This window comes from Corvus moneduloides, chromosome 5 (assembly GCF_009650955.1).
Source record: "Corvus moneduloides isolate bCorMon1 chromosome 5, bCorMon1.pri, whole genome shotgun sequence".
Taxonomy (NCBI): Eukaryota; Metazoa; Chordata; class Aves; order Passeriformes; family Corvidae; genus Corvus; species Corvus moneduloides.
The window spans coordinates 52966166-52986689 of NC_045480.1; the positions used below are offsets into that span (position 1 = coordinate 52966166).

Below are 20524 nucleotides of genomic sequence, written 5' to 3' on the forward strand. Positions count from 1 at the left end.
CACAATGACATTAACCTTGCCCTACTTTTGAGGTGTCAATAATTGTCAGAAGCCTGTTTTGCAGCTCTTTTGAAACCTTTCTTTACTCATATCCAAGCTGTACGAGTTGCAGTCAGAGCTGAGCTTCACCCAGCACAGTATCCCACTTTTGACACTGACCACCACTAATTCTTTCAAAGAACATTCACCAGGACTTAAAAGAGGCAGATATGGAATAGCTTGCTGCCTATGGAATGATTTTTTCCCCTTCTAATTCAGAGTAGATTTAGGTCTCCTCTCACATTATTTTCTTATTTACTTGATATGACGGCAGCTTTTGACAGTTGAATAATTTCTATGCATAAACTGTTTTTTGGAGTCTTAAAGCCCTGGGTGTGTGCAGGGCATGTCCAACCACTCTTGGACACCCACAAAGGCATACCACTGTCTTTGTCAGGCAGGACATCTCCTGCCAGTCAGTCTGACCAGCCTCAGGGGCTTGGCTTCAGTCTGACAAGTGCCCTCCTGCAGATCATGGGAATGACTGGAACTGCAAGTGACTGGCTGGCTTTCAACAAGCCAAGTAATATTTACCCAGAACACAAGTATTCAAGGGGAAAATATTAGTCTCGAACCAGTTTACAATATCTTATGGTTTAGGTGCTCCTCTGTCTTTTACACAGAAGCAGCTGAAATCCACAGTATTTCACATCTTCCCTGATAGGTCTGTGTCTGTTGGTCAGGGTCTCATTTCTATCCATTCCTGGAACGTGATCCTGACATAAATGCTGTACTTCTTGTAGCTTCTTCACTACTACTCTGCTCTCCTGTGCCAGCACAAGGCCCCAGCAGCTGCATTTACCTGCATTGCTTACCTGTGAGAAATTGCCTTAATCCAACTTGTCAGCCTACAGAAAACCCCAAGTATGTAAGCTGAGGTCACGTGGAGGAAACTGTCCTGCAGCAGATATGTCCCTGTCCATGAGAGGAGCACACTGCAGTGCTTGAGTGCTGCCAGCCTGCCTTCAAAGGATGCCAGCTCACATCCAACCTGTTCTGACCCTCCAAGAGGCCTGGTATATTTGGCATGTTGACTAGAGCCCTACCTACCATGTAGGAGTGGTATGTCAGTAGTGGGAGGCAGAAACAGTGTAGTAAATGCCAGCTGGGAAGCATTGGAAAACACAGTCTGAAAGAACTAGTTTTACTTTGAACACCTGAGGCTAGATAAGCCAACTTGACAAGTCCTTAGCTTCTGGAAGATGAAAACTATTCTTCTGGAATGAGGATAAGTAAACACTTGGACTCTCCAAATTACTGATAGTTTCCATTGAATTAGGAGGGATTCATTAATTTTTAAAAATTTATTTATTTAATCTATGTGCTGCTAGGAGGAACTTTTATTTAAATATCAATTCCCAATATTTCTCTGAGGCATAGAGGTCTAATATAGCTGGATTACTTATTCAGCACTCTTTGTTCTCTTTGCTTGATCAATACTTATCGCTAGAAATAAGTTAAAATATTTCTTCTGGTAAATCTATTTACAACACCACTTTCATGAACTTTCATCAGTTAGGCTGAATATATACAGCACTCATAAGCTGAGAATCACATTTCCTCATGTGTATCATCCACAATAATGTGAAACTCTATTTCCAGGCTCCTGCCCTCACTATTTCAGAATCAAAGAGTGATTCGGGACTCGCTAAATAACTCTCCCATCCTGTGACTGGGTAGAGAGCCACCAATTTCAAACAGAGAAAAGAACACTTTCAGGACTGTGCCCCAATAGGGAAGAGGAGAAAAAAAGAAAGCTAAGTGTCATAATGTCAGTGATTTTAACATCCATGAACTGTCTTCTCTACTCAATTTATGGAAAGTTAACATCACCATTTGGCAGTGCAAGGATGTAATGTAGGAATAAGTGGGTTCAAGTCTAACTTAATCATGAAGTGTTTTTTCCACATTTCTGTTATGTAGTATTCAAAAGTCTTATGCTGAGTGTTGAGAGCTCATATCAAGTGCTACAGAAAATGAGATTGTACAACACCTTCCTGGAATAAATCCTACGCTGGCATAGTTTACCTAGGAGTTAAAACTTAGAGAATAGCACAACTCCACAAACAGTTTAAGATTGTTGCTTCCAGTGAGTGTATCAGTGTGAGACTAGCCCAGGGCCACAAATAAATCTAAGGGACTGGAAGATCTCTCATACATAGAGAGGATGAGTGAGCTGGGACTGTTCAGCCTGGAGAAGAAACAGTGGATATACAGCAAAGCACATGAAATTCCATTTTCCATATACCATCAAGGATACACCATTTAAACAGGGAAGCTGGTAAAACACAGAAACAGGTTGTGGAGATGTTAAAAATCCAACTGGACATAGCTCTGAACAACTGGTTCTACCTGCCCCTGCTTGAGCAGAGTGGCTTGACCAGTAGATCTCAAGAGATCCCTTCCAACCCAAACTACTCTACCACCAACACCATAATCTGCAGCAGCAACACTAAAAAGTTATTTTATTACTGCTATGTTCCTGCACATGTAACATCATTTTTGGATGGTCTGTAGTTTTCATTGGGCTACAAGTAACTCCAAATAGTTCCAATCGATTACCCTCTAGTTGGGGATATTGTGAGGAAATGAGGTCAAAGATAGCTTCAGCAATGGAACAAACATATCATCTGCTTTAGTGGTCAGCTAAAGTGTTTGCAACCAAAGTCATAGAAAGGGCAAATCCTCTTTCCAGCAACTCGCTGTGCTAAAAGAGCTAATCCTTGCATTGCCTGTGATTGCTTTCAGTTCAGTTCTCTGCTTAGGAGTAGAAGCATCTATGCAAAATAAACCCTGTGAAAAGGTATAAAGTGTGCTACACTTAGACAATGTGTACTAAAATTTGTTACCTTTAACTTTCCCCTGAAGAATGCAACTGAGCCACTGGGTAGCTAAGTCAACAACTGAACTTCTGCAGGTGATAAAATTCTACCTTGCTTTCAAACATTAACATGCACATACAGCTACTTTACTTACTACAAACTCTTATTGTACTTTTGTTCCAGGGCACTGCACTGTCTCAAGTAGGGTCCTTGAAGGCCTTTTTTTCAGAAGGTAATTGATCCATCTCAGGTTGGAAAGAGAAATGTCACTTTTCAGCTTCTACTTAGGATAGAAACCTCCACAGACAACTCAGAAAAGAGGGATCCTTACCTCACTAGCTGGATTTCATCATATCTCGACTCTTCTCATCTCCTTTGTCATCAGAATAATGCTTGATTGTGGTAAGAGATCAGCAGTAAAAGGTGTAGGCAGACAATGCTGTTCCTCTTGCTTTTATAGAAACTTTCTGAAATTAATGTATATCTTTAATTTCAGCTACTTCAATTCATCAGCTTTCAAAAATTTGCAAAGTATGATATAACAAGAACACAAAGCTACTTTCATTTCTGAAATACTGTGGTAAGCAAGTCAGAAGAATTCTCCAGTGATTTTGCCATTTCTTTAGAGGAAAAACAAAGGTGCATTACTGGAAGCTTGTACAAATGCAGAGTTTAAAAAGTGAAAGTGACTTAGTAAGTTTACCAAAATCTTCACAAAAGTGGGAATTTCAAAACAGACAGTACTCAGCAAGGAGTATTTTAGGATGGAGGAAGAGATGTACAGAGTGTGGAGAACACATTCTGTAATGTTTTCTGCATGTATTTTGCAATGACAGAGAGCGTTCACCACTTGAGGAGACTCGATGGTTTCCACACAAGGCACAGAAGGAAGAGTTACAGCATCATCTCCTGTTGGGAAACACAGCATTGCAGAGAACAGGATAAGGGGGAAATGTCATCTGAAAAGGGACAGCAGTGCCTGAGCTCTGAGCCTCTCTCTCAGGCATACACCAAGCCTACAGCCCCGCTTGAACACAGGCCAGGGTCATCTCTCAAATGCCACAGCTTTCACTCAGCCACAGCTGGGGACTGTGACTCTGCAACTCCAACCACCACCCTTCCAGGAAGGATCTGTCTGAGCTACTGAGCTACTGCCCTTGGCTGTGTGAGGGGAAAGAAGCAGCCCTTGCTCTATGTAGATCAGCAGGGAGAGTGAGAGGGGTGTGAGACAAGGTTGGCTTGGGTAACTTCTAGCAAATTTAGGAGACTACCTGGATGATTAAGAACTCCCTGATCACTCATTCAGACAGGTCATGAGGTCGGTAAATAGGCGAGAAAGCTGCCTGCAGGAAATCAGTCAGACTGACAATGTAACATTTAGGGCCGGACCAATACCTCTGGTTTATCTTTAGGTACAAAACCAGCCTGATGCAGACCTACATCTGACGTTCAACCCCAGCCTAACATCACAGCCGGCTCCTCCAGGCTGCTCCTCTCTTCCTGCTGCTCTCTGAATCAGTGGAAACAAAAGGCAGCATTGTCTGGGCAAGTGAATCGTTTCATGATGACTCCCAGAAGAGCTCAGCAACGCAGAAAACACACGGATACATTATCTTGTCTCACTTTCTTGTCTCAGCTTCTCTCTTCTCAGTTTCTCACTGCACCCCTGCAGAAGTACAGTGATAATTTAACACACAGAGAGTGGGGGGAACTCTCTATCCCTCATGGGCTGCCATACACTCACAATTTTGATGCTTGGTATAAAATAGTATGTCAAATGATGTGCCAGCAGGAAGATATCACTACACAGGTCGCAACATCACAAAATTTGCAGTTAAGAAATAATCTTATTAATAGAAACAGTAAAATTAAAACCATCATGGAGACAAGGACAACTTACACAGGTACTTAAAACTCTTGGAAAAACTTAATCTACGTTTGCTAAGAAAAACACACTGATAAAGGCGATGTTGCAAAAGTCTTAAGATTACAGCAAATATTTTAGGTAAACATCAAAATACTTGTAGTTCAAGCAATTTATGTTTTCCCACAATTTTATGAGGGTAGACAGAATAGTCCAAAATATGTTCAAGACAAGAATTTTACTTCAATCCAAAGATTTTTTCTTTTCTGCATTAGGCAATGACAAAAATATCAAAGCCTACAACACTACAGACCTTGATTTTTTCACTAGGTACCCTTCCAATTTTTGTTTTGTTTTTCATTCTGCTAGCAGAGCACTAGCACCCAAACCCAGAAACTTTTCTGTTGAAGTGCAACTGTACTTCTCTCATCCTCTGAGTCATTCAGTGCTACATACAGCAAACATGAAGAGGGAACTGCTCTGTAAATATCATTGCAGTTTGTCCCTAAGATTTTCCATATTATAAAAGCAATGACAACAAAAAAGTTGTATAAATTTAATGACAAAATATGTGTAGATCCCTTACAGTGTCACAGTCAGCATTGGCTGGATGGATGAAGTCAGTTATATGGCAGCATCTGTCAAAAGCTGGAGACTTCTTGCTCTTGAATGTCTGCAGTTTATGCAGAAAAGGACAGGATCAAATAATTGAAGGAGTAGTGGTTGTTTGAACATATTAGTATTTCTCAGAGACTCATATGCTGTCTGTATCTCCCGAAAAGAACACTGGAAAGAGAAGAGAGGGAAGAAATAAACACTTTCACAATATCATGATTGACAGAGTACCAAGAACTCAAAACCAGAAACCTCCTAGGAACAACTCACCAGACAGGAATCTTGATCATTTTAGGCTTCTCTTGATGAGGCAACAAAAGTACTGATACTGACCTTGAAAGGCCCATCTCTGGCAAGCTGGAGGCATTTCACATTATTTTCTCTTATGCTGAGAAGAAAAGAAGGCAAATCCAGAAATCCTGACAGAGTAAGCTCTGGTCTTCATATGAATTAAATCTCAAATCACTGAAGTTGATTAATAATTTTCACTGATAGAAAACAGTAATTGACTTGGTTGTATATTAGTTCATTTTACCCTGAAGTGACTTCCTCCAGCTATAACACTTTGCTTGGTGCTGTCTCTGTCACTCCGGAAACTGTGTCATTATGAGCAAATATCTCTGGTTGTGTGCTGCTGTTGGACACATCTTGTCTACCCAAATGTAACAGGTACTTAATAATACCTCCAAATATCTCCCCCAAGCTAAAATAACCATGTTACCAGAGAAGACTGTATTTTTTCCATTTTGTCTCTACAGAAGCAACGTGAAGAGACAGTGCACTTTTGCTCTCTCTTTCATAGTGACCACCATGTCTTGTTGTCAGAGTTGGAACATGGAGCACAACTGCTGTTGGGAACTGCGTTTTGATCCAGATCACCCTTTCACAACATGCTGCCATGGCTATTTTAGGCTCCCTGGCACCTGAGAGAAAGGAAAAGGGCAAACACCCACAGTTCTCCAGATCTGCAAGAGGAGATTCTGAAGCCAAAGGCAATCCCTGTTGCTCTCTCTGAAGAATTTCTCCCAACTGATTCTCATTCTAATCGTTGCTGGTTGTTGTTAATTTTTAATTAATTTTGCAGTTTACATCTGTCTAATGCCAAACAAATGCTAGCTCCCTTCCCTTCTGCTGCACTTTAAGCCACTAAACAAAAGACTTTGCTTTAATGTATTTAACCTCTGGGCCTGCAACCACTGTAGAGAAGTACAAGACAGATAAAGTAAAATATTTATAAATAGCTTTAGAAATGGCCTCCAGGTCTCTGCCCCTAGCTTTATGCTTCTTTGCTTTCTATGGGCAAATTAGGACTGCAGCTGCCTACCACACACAGTTACCCGGGGATTTGCACCCTGAGCTTCAAGCCACTGGAAGCAAGCATCCTTAAAGACACTGCCTGCACGTCTGAACACAGCATCCCTGCAGAAAAGGACGTCAAGGAAAGGCTGAGGCCAAGGATTGCACCACGGGGCAGGGCAGCACGTGTCAGCTCAAGTCCCTGAGAGCCCCAGCCAGACAGAAGTGTCACCTCCTGCTGCATGTGGCTCATGCACAGCACAGTCACATCATCTGGCAACACAGGGGTGGAGCTGCACTGGTGCAAGAGCTTCAGTCTGCAGCCTCGGAAACCACCAGAGAGATGAAAGAAGCAAAGAACAGAGGAGACTAAACCACTCTTATCTACCTTACTTTTTCCATAGCCATAAAGTCAGACAAAGAACACCTGAGTAACTTCCACTTAAGCACCTCACACTATTGCTAATTCAGGGAGGAGGAAGAACAGCTAGCAATCCAAATGTGAGATTATTTTTATTTTGAGAAGCAGAACATGCAGAGTCCCCTTCTCCTTAAGCACAAGAGCACAAATAAATCATTTTCTAGCTCATAAATTCAAGGCAATTTTCTATTCTGTTAATTTTGTAATGACTTCCACATTCCAGCTTCCCTGGTTTTTGAGTTTAAATTTGTTTCTGGTACACAAAGCTTTACCCTTTCTTCCTCTTGTCTCTGCAATAAGTTCCAAGAACTACCTCAGTCCATAGGTGTTAATTCTTCCTGAAAATTAATCCTTAATCAAAGGAATCCAGTGTTTTAGCTAGACAAGTTAATTTTTCACCTGGTATTTTCAATAGATTTTTTAAATATATACTATACTTCCTCTAACCTCCTTCACCATTACCAATACGCTGGGGACACTGTGAGCTTCAGAGGTGGGCTATCTGTGGAACTAAGTTCTGTCATGTGGACACAAATGCAAGCATTCCCTTTGTGAATTTATCTTGGATTTACCAGTACTGGTTTCCATTCTGATTAGAGCAGTTGGTGCTGGAAAATCACTGCTGTAGCCATGGGACAACAACACTAAGGCTTAGACACTGATCATTTTGTCCCACTCGCTTTGACAGATCAGCCCCACATACTTTTGGGAGCAGAAGACTTCTCCTTCAGCAATAATTCAGAAAAGAAAAAAAACCACCAACAACAAATCAACCAACAAAACCCGCCAAAGCCACCCCCCCAGCGCAAAAGACCTAAAAGAAAAAAAAAAAAAAAAAATCACAAACCAAACCAACCAACCAACAAAACCCAAACCCAACCACACCAAGTGTTTAAACCATGTTCTTCTTAATCCACTTTAGTTTCCTTGAAAGCAACTGTGATATCGAATGATCCATTTCGTGGAATTACAAAGGATGGCATGAAGAGATTGGGGTTTTTTTAAGAAGTCTCAAATTTCAAAATGTTGAAGTGAATGATTTCTCCCCTTTCATCCCTCCAAATGCATATCTGTAAACAGCTCCTCTGCCTGCTCAGGGCTCTCTTGGGGGCTTCCTAGTGGGACTACCCAGTACTTGTACATGAGATGAAGAGGCTTCATGTTTTTAAGAAGGTTTCCCTTTAAAAGCTTTTATTTGCTTGTTAAGTAACACATTTGTCTAATGTTATCCCTGCTGAAACTGATGTGGATGGAATCAGGCAGACAACACATGTTACATTACGAGTCTTAACATTTCACTAATGGCATTGACCGACTTCTGTGAATTGCAGATTATTCTCCTGCTCATAAAGCACATCTGATTCCTTTACGTAGTTGTTCATGCAACGTGACACAACTGCAAGGGCCCACTAGGGGATGAGACCTCGTGATTTACCTATCCAAATGTAAGCAGACAGCATCTCCAGCTTTCATCAACACTTTGGCCACATGCACAAAACGAGGAACAAAGCTCTTTTATCTTCTGCAATTTGTACACAGTTATTTATTTCTTAACTCTTCCTTCCCTTTTAAACAGTGATAACAAAACATTAATTGAAGTTTGAAAAGCAGCTGATCAACTCTGACTTGGTCATGTGGTTTTTCATTTCCACTACAAATTTCTGTGGGATATAATGGGAAACAAAACATCAGTACAGAGACCTCAAATGGGTAGAGGTCAGCCATCAGCTGATATATGAAGGACCTCCATTCAGTGTCTCTATGCTGAACTGCATCTTCTGAATAGATGAGTCCTCTGGCTATTCATCAAGAATTTTTACTTAATTGTCAGGTATGCATGTAACTCCCCATGAGCTGGGAAGAGTGTCATTGCTCCTCTGCTAAGGCAGAAAAGTTATTGGGATAAACGCATTCTATAGGGTAACTGGCTTTTTAAACCTTGGCCAGTTTCTCATAAATAGAAGTGCTAAGATAAAGCAAATAGTCTGCCAGCTAGCTCAGGACTGAGCATTACTTAAATGAAATGCTGAGGCAAATGCACTGGAAAAGGCAATTCCAAATGCTCCAACTAACTGAGCCATTATGATCCTGCCCAAATTCCCAATGGCAAAACCAGCACCTGAGATAAGAGCCCACAAGTGCTTATGCCAGCTTCACGGGACTTTGGTTCAGGGTCTTTCACATAAAACCACCTGTAGCTGGGAACCTTCCTACTTACGAATAAAACCAAGAGACCACTTCCCAACATGAAGAACAGTGTCTAACAGACAGCTCTTTATGGCTCTCCATGTAGTAATTTGAAGATGAATCTTCCAGCTGATCCTTTTCACTGTACACACAAAAGCTCCCTGCTGCCAGGAGCAGAGGAAAAAAAAGTTATCAGCTAAACTTAAACCCCTAAAATTGCAGGCTTGTCTGTAGTTGATTGCTTCTCTAAGCTGCTCTGTTTCAAAAGCAAATCTCATTATTGCTCGTGTAATGATCTCATTGATCATTAAGCATGGCCTTTTGCTAGAGCTACAGTGACACTGGAAGGATATTTGCTTAACAATGGATACTCTCCTTAAAATGAGTGTGTGACCCTTCTGTAAATTTTTAACAAAATATCATAAAAAATGTAATGGAATATGCATGAGCAGGGCAAACTGCACACGTAGGAACATGCTTGTATTGACACAGATGGTGTTTTCAAATACACTAACCTTTTTTTCTATTTCAAATTAGAAAAAAAAGTCAACAACAACATTAATTCACAATAAACTTTAAATGTGTCAACTTTTCAAAAAATAAATACTTGGTATTTTCAATATTCTCCCTGGCATTTCTTCGGTCAAGAGTGTTTATAAACTTAAGCTTCAAAGGTCCAACATTAGGTCTGTCTGAAGGTGTATTTTTCTGGCTGAATTTATTGCTTGCTAAAAGAGAAGGCAAATTGCTGAGCTCTACTACATATAAACATAAAAGATAAAGCACCTTTGCTGGGTTTGCAGGTCTAACATTTTGCAGGCCTAATATCCCTCATTACGTGGCTTAAAAATTATGAAACTTGTAATTATTCATTTTGCATATCTTATCCTAAGTGTTAGTTTGCTCAAGTCTCTAATAGCAGCATAGCACTGTAATTAAAAATAAAACAAACAAGGCAGGGGTGGGGTGAGGAAATTGCTAAGGAAGTGAACATGATCACTATGTCTAAATTTCCAGTGAAACTTCTGCCTTGAGTGGATTTATTCTCTTGGACACACAAGGAGATGCACTAACTGCAGGTGACTAGGCTTGATAAGATGTGGAGTGCAAGGCTTGTGGAGTGCAAAAGTCAACTCACCATAAAAAATGGTTGGAATTTCCTTCCCAGCACGGAAAATTCTTCACTGTGGCAATGTGCTTACTATGATTTCAGCTCTGGGGAGCTGGCCTCTTACTGTTCCCAAAGCAAGATATCAGGAATCGTGGCTGTTTCTCCTGGCACATGCAGTAAGCAAGCTACCTCACACAGAGACCTGCAACAGAACACGGGTAGCTTCATGAAATGCTACATCTTGTTTCAAACCTTCTGCTTAGCTATCAGCTCTCAGGCACAAGGTGGAGCAGCAAGGTGGGGACGGTCTGGTCACAAGTCAATAGACAGAGTGATCCCATAACACTTAGGAGTCACGAGGCAGGAGATCTGCCTGGAGTGTACTGATCCCCTAATAGCCTGTGAATGCCCTGAAAGGGACATCTGCCGAACTAAATCTTGGATTTAAATTTAATCCATGTGACTTCCTCTGCATTTATCTAGGGCTTTCAAACCATGAGAGCTACCATGCTGATCAAGAAAAGAAATGTGTCATTGAGTTAATGTCTTCACTTCCCTGTATAAAATACACAGAAAACATCCTTTCACTGACTTGGTGATTCCACACAATCACCAGATATATGCGCACAGAGTTGCCCACGGGGCTCATCAGCTGACTACGAGAAATCTGAATGTTGCTCCATGGCCAAACAACAAAGGGGCAAGAGGCCAGCTGCTGAGTCCTGAGACTGCAGCGCCTGACTGCAGCGCCTGCCATTAAGGTGTCCCTGCAACCATTCCTGGAAAGGAGATGAATGTCTCTGCACCCAGCTTTTATACATGTTTCGTTTAATACATCATGATCTTGACTGGTTTGCTCTCCCCACCCTGCAGTTTCCAGCAGCTAAACAGAGGTGAAAGACACTTTAGGCAAAGAGCCTCATGTAACAGATCCCAGCCTGACTGCTTCATCGAGCAGTTCAGCCAGTGTTTCATGCTGTCAGCAGCAGTTGCAGGATGAAAGGGAAACAGAAAGGGAGAGCTTAATCTGTAAGAAATCATCAGCAGATGAAACCGAGGTTAGATCAGCTCAGGGCATTACTAACTCCATTATTTTGAAACTGTATGCACAATTCACTTCCCTTTTTAGAAAGCACAGGAATTTATTTGATCATTCACAGTCATTGAGTTGAATCTGGCAGAATTACTTTTCCTTTAGGAGAACCTAGTTCACGATCATATAAAGAGCTGTACTCAGCTTGAGTAATACGTGGTCCTGAGCACAGCCTCTGTAATTCCCACTGTTTGCATACCCACACTCCTGCCAGACCGTAAGGTGCTCAGAGATAGATAGAAGGAGCAACATGACAGATCTAACTGCTAACGTGCATTACTCATGGACACAGTTTGCATGAATCCTTCTTCACTGATGCCAAAAAAACCCACCCATCAAAACCAAGCAAAACCCGAAAAACAGTTTAAATCACACTTGGTACTTATGTAAAAGGCTTAGGATTTGGGGTTTTTTTGATGGTGCTGGTGGAGGGTTTTGGGGTGTTTTTGTTGGTTTTATATCTGACTCTCCATTTGCAGCTATTTGAGGCATTGTTCTATAATTAGATCAAATGCTATGGGGGTTCCCATTAGTTAGAAATCATCTACGAAAGACATTACTTAGCTTGTTCCACGCTTTTTACATTTAGAAAAAACACCCATCATCTGACTCAGCTCCTCAGTGCCTGTCTTTATTATTATTATATTATTATTATATAGATTCAAATGGCACTTTATCACTTTAAATTTGCTTTGACCACAAGCCAAGAAATTCCAGCACTCAGTATGTTCTGCTAGCCCCAAGTCAGCAAACTTGCTTCTTATCATGAATGATGCATTTGCCGGGGGTGTGAGATGGGGGAGGAAGAGGCGTGCAGGCGGTCACGGGGAGGGAGCGGTTTGCATATTAAAACCCGTGCTCGAGCACATCAACCTTTTCCCTCCGAGGTCGGGGTCGGCGCTCAGAGGGACTCCTGTGCACCGAGGAAGGGACCACGTATCACCGCACCGAGTGAGTGAGTTCTGTTTCAGCTTCGCTGCTGCTGCAGCCCGGCTCCTCTCTTTGCCCTTGCTTCTTCCGATCCTGCTCTGCCCTCCCTAGGCTACCGCTACAGCGGTTGTGTGGGAGGTCACTCTGTCACATTATGCTGCGTGTAGAGCAAGTCCTGAGAGTACTTAATTTTGAGAGTTTTGTTCGGTTTCTTCAGCCTGACTCTGAGTGGTGCTACCGGCAGTGAAGAGCTCCATACGGTGGCTGCAAGTGTAACTCAAGTATTCTGTCTATGAACCTTCTTTGGTACTTACGGGCATCCTTAAACTGCCTGCTGCACTTAGGGCATTTGTACAATCCCATGCACCGCTAAAACCAGACTTTACCAAAAGTTATGAACTGTTTTTCCAGAGGCAAACAGGCAGATCACTGGCCTGTTGTAGAAGCAAGCCCCTGTTCCTCATCAGTGCCTTGCGCAGCCAGTACTGAGCTACTTTGATAATCAGGCTGTGTGTCAGGGTACTTGCCAAAGAAAAGAAAACGTCGTCAGCAAAGAGAGCGAGGAAGCTCTGGGCATTCTGCAGGGAGTTTTCAGTAAGTGAAAACCCATGTCAAACCAATATTTCATTTGATGTAAAGGCTGACTAAAATGCCTTCACTTACATAACCAAGTTAAATCTAGGCTAATGTCAGAGAAATTAGATGAATATTAAGCAGCACCAACCAATTATGCTAGGTCATTTTTGTGCACTGTTCTGTTCATTTTTCAAATTCCTGTGTTCTAAACCAATGGATTAATGTACTCTGGTCCTAATTCCCACCATCATTCTATAGAGAAAAACCCCCCTGCATCTGCTTCCACTGCGTCCATTTTTCTCCTTATCAAAACTCGCAGGGTTATTTGTTGTTGATACTTGTCTTTTACTTCAAAATGATACTCTAAATAGCCATTAAGGACTTTTTTCTTTGATCCTAACTGCTGTCATTTTCCTATATACATAATCCTCCCACACACATTTCCTTTGTTAAAAGCCATCTCTTGTTTGCTGTTCATTTCAGACTATCCAAGCAAAGAAACTGTAGCTATAAAGTCTCTTTACTGAGCTTCTGTACTCCTTAGAACTGTTTGTAAACACTACTACTGTTATACTCAAAAGTTGCAACGTTTGTAAAGAAAAAAAGACACAGAGGTCTTTTTTAAGTTTACTGTTGTTCATTCTTTTGTTTTCTTTAATCCAAATTAGAAACCACCTCTCCCTAAATATGCACACATTGTGTAAATTACCCCCTGATGCAGATGCATACATGTCCAGGCACCCAGTCAAACCTTTTTGTATAGAAATAAGACGGAAGCTCTCCACATTTTAAGCTGAAAATATACACAAAGTAATCCTTAAAGAGTTCTGGGTTTGTGCATGAGCAAGCACGTTAGCCAGCGCAGCACGTTCCTGTGCCACTGACCACCACGCTCTGCTGCTCTAAGAGTTTGCTCCTAACATTTCTTGTTGCTCTCTGTCCCACACAACCTTCTCCTGAGCAGCTGGAAAGCAGAAGCAATTGAAGTTGGTGCTCATTTTCAAAACACCTTTGATTGAAATCTCTCCAGAAAGTAATTACACAGCCCAGGAGCCACTGACATGGCTAGTGTTGGGCTAGCAGGGAGCGTGCCCTGTCACAGAAAGTTACGCGTAGTCATACCTGCTGGAGACTTATCATATATCCTGCAAATCTCAAACAGGTGAATTTTTTACCCTTTTAACAGTTAGTCCAAGAAGGGGGAGGAAGAAGAAAGAAGGGAGAAAAAAATCTCCCAAGTCCTACATACACATTTCAAAGTGCCACCACTTTGAAGAACCTTGTTTAATCTCAAGTCAATCTGCTAAAACTCCCATAAGAAAAGCTACAACAATGAACTGAGAAAAACTGAAATGCCTAATTTTGAATCTCTTTAGAAGTAGTTAAAAATACAGTTGGAATGACCTAGTAAAGAATAAAGCATGAAACGGAAGAAAAGAGAAAACAAGGACATTCAGTGATAACAGACAAAGTGTACTGTGTTTTATATTCATAGCAGATGCAAAGAGGGAAGGCAAACAAAGGTTTACACTGTCTCACAAGCTTAGTTTAGCTGATGTGTCACAAAAACCAGTATGTGACATGTAACTGTATGTCTCAGCCAAAGGAACATGTTTTTGTGCCAGGCACACAGGGAGCCAGACTAGCTGCAGTCTCCATGAACGATTGGCTGCAAACTGTCTCTCAGAAAGTACTTCCTCTTTAAGTGTGGAAACACACAGGTCAGGGCTTTACATTCTGAGCAGTTTGTGACGTAACTCAAGAGTCCCGGATGTTTATCACTTATGGCCAAATCTAGGTCCTGAAAATACTTGAGATCTGTATCCCAGCCCACTGGTGCCTCCCAGGCATGGTGGTCTATGCAAGGCACTGAAGGGCAGAGCAGGAAGACAGGAGGAGTTTGTGACCAGGACACATAGTGGGTGGTACTGGAGAACTCTGCATAGTGAATAAAACCTTTTCCAGTCAAACCTGTACCTGCTACAGGGATCATATACAGTACTTAAAAGCCTATCTAATTCTTTCATGCCTGTAATTTTGGGGTTTTTTTAGCAAATTATACAGTAGATTCACAACATGCAACAGGTCAAGAGCAAAGTAGTTTAGACAAGCAGGGGGAAGGATTTGGTGCTTGTACTCCCTCTTACACATATATACACACTCATATCCACACGTGGCTGGGATAGAAAAAAAGACCATTTTTCACAACCAAGGAAAGATGTTAGGTGGCTAAGACAGTTGTTACACAAATTATTGTGCTGGACAAGCTTAAGAGGTCAGAAAATGGACATGATTCATCCTGGAAAAAGCAGCTGGCTTTGGAGAGCCAACTAAACAATACAGAACAACATCACTCACAACGGACCTCTGAGCTTTGTAGGAATATTGAGAGGTCATGCTGATTCATCTCAAGACTGCAGAGAGAGATGCAAGGCATGAATTTCACAGGGATGACTAGGGGTTGGCAAGCAGTAAGATTTAGGCTTTTGTTCTACCACAAAATGCTTCTGGGAATTCTTAAAACATTTGATGTGGAAATAAAAGACTTAAGTAGTTTTTCCTGAGAAATTATCCTAACCACTCTTTTGTATCTTTCCCAAGATCTCTTGCAATTTTATTTACTAGTATTTCATGGTCTTGGGTGTGCAATTTATTCATCCAAAGGAGGCTGCACAAAACAATTTCAAAAGTTATCTACATAAAACTGGGACCAAGTAGATGCAAATCCAAAGTGTGAGGATCAGACAGAAGGCAAAGTCACCACAGATGCTCGGGCCCTAAAGGGAAGGTGTGGCAAGCCAGGCAAACTGAGGACATGCTGCTAAGGTGGGTGAGCAAAGCCCTTGCCATCACCACTGCCTCCTTAATCCTGCTCACGTGTGAGAGCTCCCTCATTCACTTCAGTTCAAACAAACGGGGTGAACTTCAGATATCTGAGTTAATTATTACCAGTTTGATTGCAGTTGCCTGAGGTGCAATCACAAACTCAGCTCAGAGAAACCCAGTGGGCCCTAGCATTCTCCTTCCACAAGTCTTGACAGTGGACACCCATTCACTGCCCACTTACACTGGACTCCCACTTTCAAAAAAACCCTTTCATATTTTTCTTATCCTCCTCTTCCACTGATACATTGTGGTTATTTCTCTAAAAAAATTTAGCAAAAAAAAGTGGTGGGTTTTTTTTCCCTGCGTTCTCCAAGGATTTTTCTAAAATTCTGATTTACCACATCAGCAAAAGAAGCCTGAAGCTTCCACAGAGAGATAATTGCTTTAAGGTCTCCTACAGCTTCTTTTTTTAAGCCCACATATTGACAGATCAGGCTTTGCTCAGACAGTAGAGTTTTACTCATCAGGTCACTTAAAATACTCATAACCATTAGTACTATTCAATACTCTAACAGTAATGCCTTAAAACCTCTTCTCATTTTAGGATGCTGATTTCCCCCACAGGTCACAAACAAGCAGCACACCAGGTGCATGCACATGCAAAATCCTTCCAAAAAAGATTTTATATCTATATTATGCTTGAAGCGATCCATGTATCTAACCTTGAAAATCATGCTTAGAAGTATCAGGCCACAACCATTATATTTGGAATTTGTTACTTCAAAACTTGACCCTACACCCTACACTAACTGCACATTTACTTCAGATGACTTCTGTATTAAGCAGAAAAGGGTGCACAGATTTTTTTCTCTTTTCTCTCCAAGGTCCAGATTCCTATCTGACTTAGAAATATAAGAGATCAAATTCAAATGCTTATTTTCTGTAACTGGGCCAGAGTGGGAAAAGAGATCATCAATTTTCAGAAAGAGAGCTTATGTCAGACTGAGAGCTGACAGGAAATAGAATTACTTCAAGTTTTTAATTTTATTTTCTGTCAAAACACATACTGCTGAGAAAATCTTCCATTGGAAGACTTGCAGTCTTCCATCAATCTGCCAATATTCTCTAATCCTTCCCCCCAAAAGATGGACAGAAAATTTCTTACTTTCTTTGCTAAAAAATGAGTTAATAAAAATATCTTTTGGCAGAAAAAACAAACAAGCCATCAAATCATTACTATTCTTGGTTTTCAAAGGCTGAGAATATCTCTTAAATCTCTAATATTTTTGAATCTGTGCTAAAAGCAGGAGAAGTTTATGCTGAAGAAAATGAGCATTTTTCCTTTTTTTTGCTGGACAACAAGAGAAGACCATCTGATTCTTCAATTCTCTTTTTTTTAAAAAGAATCCCAAGGTCATTTACTTCCCCATTCAGGCAGCACCTCACATACCTCTCAGTTTTTCCCAGGTGAAGCCACAAGTTGGTTGTGTTAGTGTTACATACATCCGAATAAACAGCTTGGATTAAGCCAGGGTCTTTGCCCGGCAGAGTTGCCAACCTTCCTTGCCAATGAGGAGTCAGAAGGTGGCCAACAGTCACCCCAGGGCTGGTTCTTGCTAACGAGTGAATTTCTCAGCATCAAACTTTGCTCTCCAAAAAAAGGACAAATGCATCACTATTTCTCTCTAATTTCAGCTCAAAATTTAGACAGAAAATATTAACACAGGGAGTCTCAGAGAACAATTTTTCACCCAAGAGAAAAAACTGAAGGCATTCCTACAGCAACTAATTTGATCAGTAACCAGGAGGAGAGCAGCACCACACCTGCAGGCAGGGCAAGGCTGCTTCTCAGATGGCTTCAATCTTTTCAGCACTGCTCAAACAGGAAAACATAAACAATTATGCCTTTTCCTCAAACTTTCTGACTGTTATGTTGGTTAAATAAAAAGGAAGAAATACTTCACATTAACATTTTTTATCTTTCCTACCTTGTGCAGTTTTGCAGTTTATAAAGTTACAGCTGTGGAAGCTTTTCTTTATTTGCCTTCTGCAGTAGCTGTTTGAGTCTTGTCTCTCTGGTTCCTTCCTCTGAAATCTGAAAATTTAAACAAATAAAGGCAGAAAGACTCACTTGGACAGTTAAAACATCATTTTAAAATTGAGGAGAGAAAAAGTTGCTTTAATGCTCATCTCTCCAGGCACAGAGATAAGGAATTCACATATATGAGAAGGACAATAAGCAAGATGGGCAATTACTATTCCTAATGTTTCTCAGGTGAAACAAGGCAGACTAAGTCTTCTTCCTGGTTAAAGATTTTTCTTTGTACTCTATAAGTAACACAACTATCCCCAATCCCTAAGGAATAGAAACAAAAATCCACGATTCATACTTCAAAAAGTCAGGTCACTCCTGAGATGACAGCCTAAGAAAGATTTCTCCTTTAATATGCAAAGACTCTTTTGTCTGTATTTACAGAGACCCAGCCAGCTCCTCTCCTTTCCTTTTCTAAGTTGAGTATCCTAGCTGACATTAGCACTACTTGGCCCTGTCACTGGGAGTAAGGGAGACAAGAGAGAGTCTTCCCTCTGAAATCCCAGCATTACCATTAATGGAAAACATTCACCTGACACTATTTTAAGACTTCAAACTGCGTATGTGACAGAAATACATGAGTAAACATAAGGATTGGGTGAAATTGCAGTGCCCCATTCACCCCTGTAGGACACCCAAATCAGGCTGCTGGGTGTGCATCTGCTTCAAAACTTGCTTGATTTTCAAGTCAACTTTGCAGAAAATTTTCATAAAGAAACAGCAAATACTTTGAAAACAGCACTAGAGAAAAAACAAAAGAAAGAAAAATGCCCACAAAGCTTCTCACCTTCGGATAGAATAGTGCTTAGAGAAGGCACAAACTTCATGAAGCAAGATTCTTCTTGGCAGAAAGATAGCTGTAGGCTTACGTGAGTGGAAGCTGATTTGTTTTTATGCCTTCATCCTGTAAAATAAGGAAAATGGAATATATAATCAGCTTCAGCAACTCAAACACTCTGAATTAATATAGAAGCTTAATCTTACAATAAAATAAAGAGGTGTTCATTGACTGAATCATCACTCCTGAATCATCGCCATGCTCTGGTTGCAATTCAAGAGAGGACAATGACACCTGGCAGACAAAGACCTCCAGCTCCCCCTTTTTGGCAGGCTTGCAGCCAAGGCAGCATTGTGTCAGGCACTAACCATGGTGCTTTCTGTAAGTGACTCCTAAATTAATGAAGAGCCCTCATGTTAAATAAATATAAATACAGTCCAATGCATCATCTTTTCCAAGCACACAGTTCAAGTCCAAATTTTTAGAAACACCCGGATGAACCTTACCTCAACCCTACTGGTCTTGCTTCGTGAAGGGAACAGCTGGGCTTTTTTATGTTCTCTAACAATGATGAAGCAGTAAGGCAAGAAAATCCTTAATTTCTTGCAGCACAAAGTACAGTTACAGGGGACTTCGCAGCACAAGCCCTTTGTCAGACCTCGGATGCATGTGAACACATAACTTAGCTGGCTTTTTCCCCCTCTTCACCCCCAGCTTAGGGAAAGTTCTCTTCTGCTTGTCACCTCAAATACTAATAACCTTACACAGGAAAATGTAATTATGTGCGGCCTTTTAAAATTGTTTTTCTCTGGATTCGCGTACTAAGTATCGGCCATTGTCGCGTTCCACTGCAAAGGAATCGTGTGGGGTTTCTTCTAAACAAATTTCTCAGAGTAAATAAAGCAGAAGTGCAGGAAATATTACATCTAAGAACTGTTTATTGATAACAAGAGCCAAGTGTTCTTACCAAAGGTGGATAAAAAAAGAACAGAGAGGCAGGGCAAGCAGAGCAGCAGGGAGAAGGCGAGAAGGGGCAGAAGGAGCTGAACCTCCAGCCAAGCCTCCTGCCCCCTGGAAGGAAGTCGAGACGGCAGGCCCCGGGTATGGCGCAGATAACTGCGTTTGTGTGCTAAGGCCCCTCCCATAGTCCCATCAACCATCGGCTAGACTGGGGGAATTTTTCCCTGGGAGCAGCAGGAATTTCACCGCCCGCAGCCCAGTGGTGGAAGTTTTCTCTGCCCTGACTGACTGCCAGGAGAATTACCTCCAGAGCCAAAGCTTCCCACTATTTTCTACAGGCCTTGTCCGCTTAGAGACCCTAAAATGGCGGCGGTCTCTGCCCCCCTCACGTGTCCCAGCTGCCTCCTGCATGCGGCACACATTAAAGCTCTGTGGTGATTTTCCTCCCCGTGTCAGAAAATGGATTTATAGCAGAAAACCTGGACAATGTTAAGGCATAAATAAAAGTTAAATTGGTTCCTCACACGCATCCAGGTTTTGGTGCCTGTTACGAGCCTGAAGAATATTTTCTTGTATTACCTTGAGGGGTGGATTTTCCAAAAGAGAGATGAAGTACTGTTCCTCTGGAGAGCCCAGCAGAGTTTTGGTGCTTAATTTTGCTTAGGCTGGGCCTGCAGAACCAAACACTGTCTAGCAGAGGCTGCCTGCTCTGGGTACACACACGAAACTCATCCTGAGCAGTGTCCAGTCTGCCCGTGCTTTTTCTCTTCTGTACTTCTGCTGTCTGAAACTCAATATTTCAGTTCGCAGAGAATGCTGGTTCCTTCCTGGGCTCTACTTTTTAACTCTAATCCTGCTTGAAGTTTTCAAATTGATTGCTCAGTCCTGCTTCAACTGGAATAAAAGCATCCCAA

General features: G+C 41.4%; 1 protein-coding gene and 1 long non-coding RNA gene across 6 annotated transcripts in view; one reads left to right on the forward strand and one right to left on the reverse strand.

Annotated features, from left to right (window-relative positions):
- On the reverse strand, positions 1–19940 carry LOC116443951. Of its 2 annotated transcripts, XR_004240126.1 has the most exons (5): positions 19618–19940; positions 18660–18776; positions 17769–17875; positions 3193–3328; positions 1–3106 (listed from the first exon to the last, which is right to left on the reverse strand). It is a non-coding gene; the product is annotated as an uncharacterized LOC116443951 (long non-coding RNA). The 2 variants fall into 2 exon arrangements; XR_004240125.1 differs by having other exon boundaries at positions 1–3328.
- Positions 12262–20524, forward strand: part of HPGDS (hematopoietic prostaglandin D synthase) — a 30549-nt gene continuing 22286 nt past the window's right edge. The window contains exon 1 of one of the 4 annotated variants that reach the window (XM_032108895.1): positions 12262–12399. The gene's annotated coding sequence lies outside the window, so the exon portion shown is untranslated. Of the gene's footprint in view, positions 12404–20524 lie in introns of all 4 variants that reach the window. The other 3 variants (XM_032108894.1, XM_032108892.1, XM_032108893.1) reach the window with 3 other exon arrangements.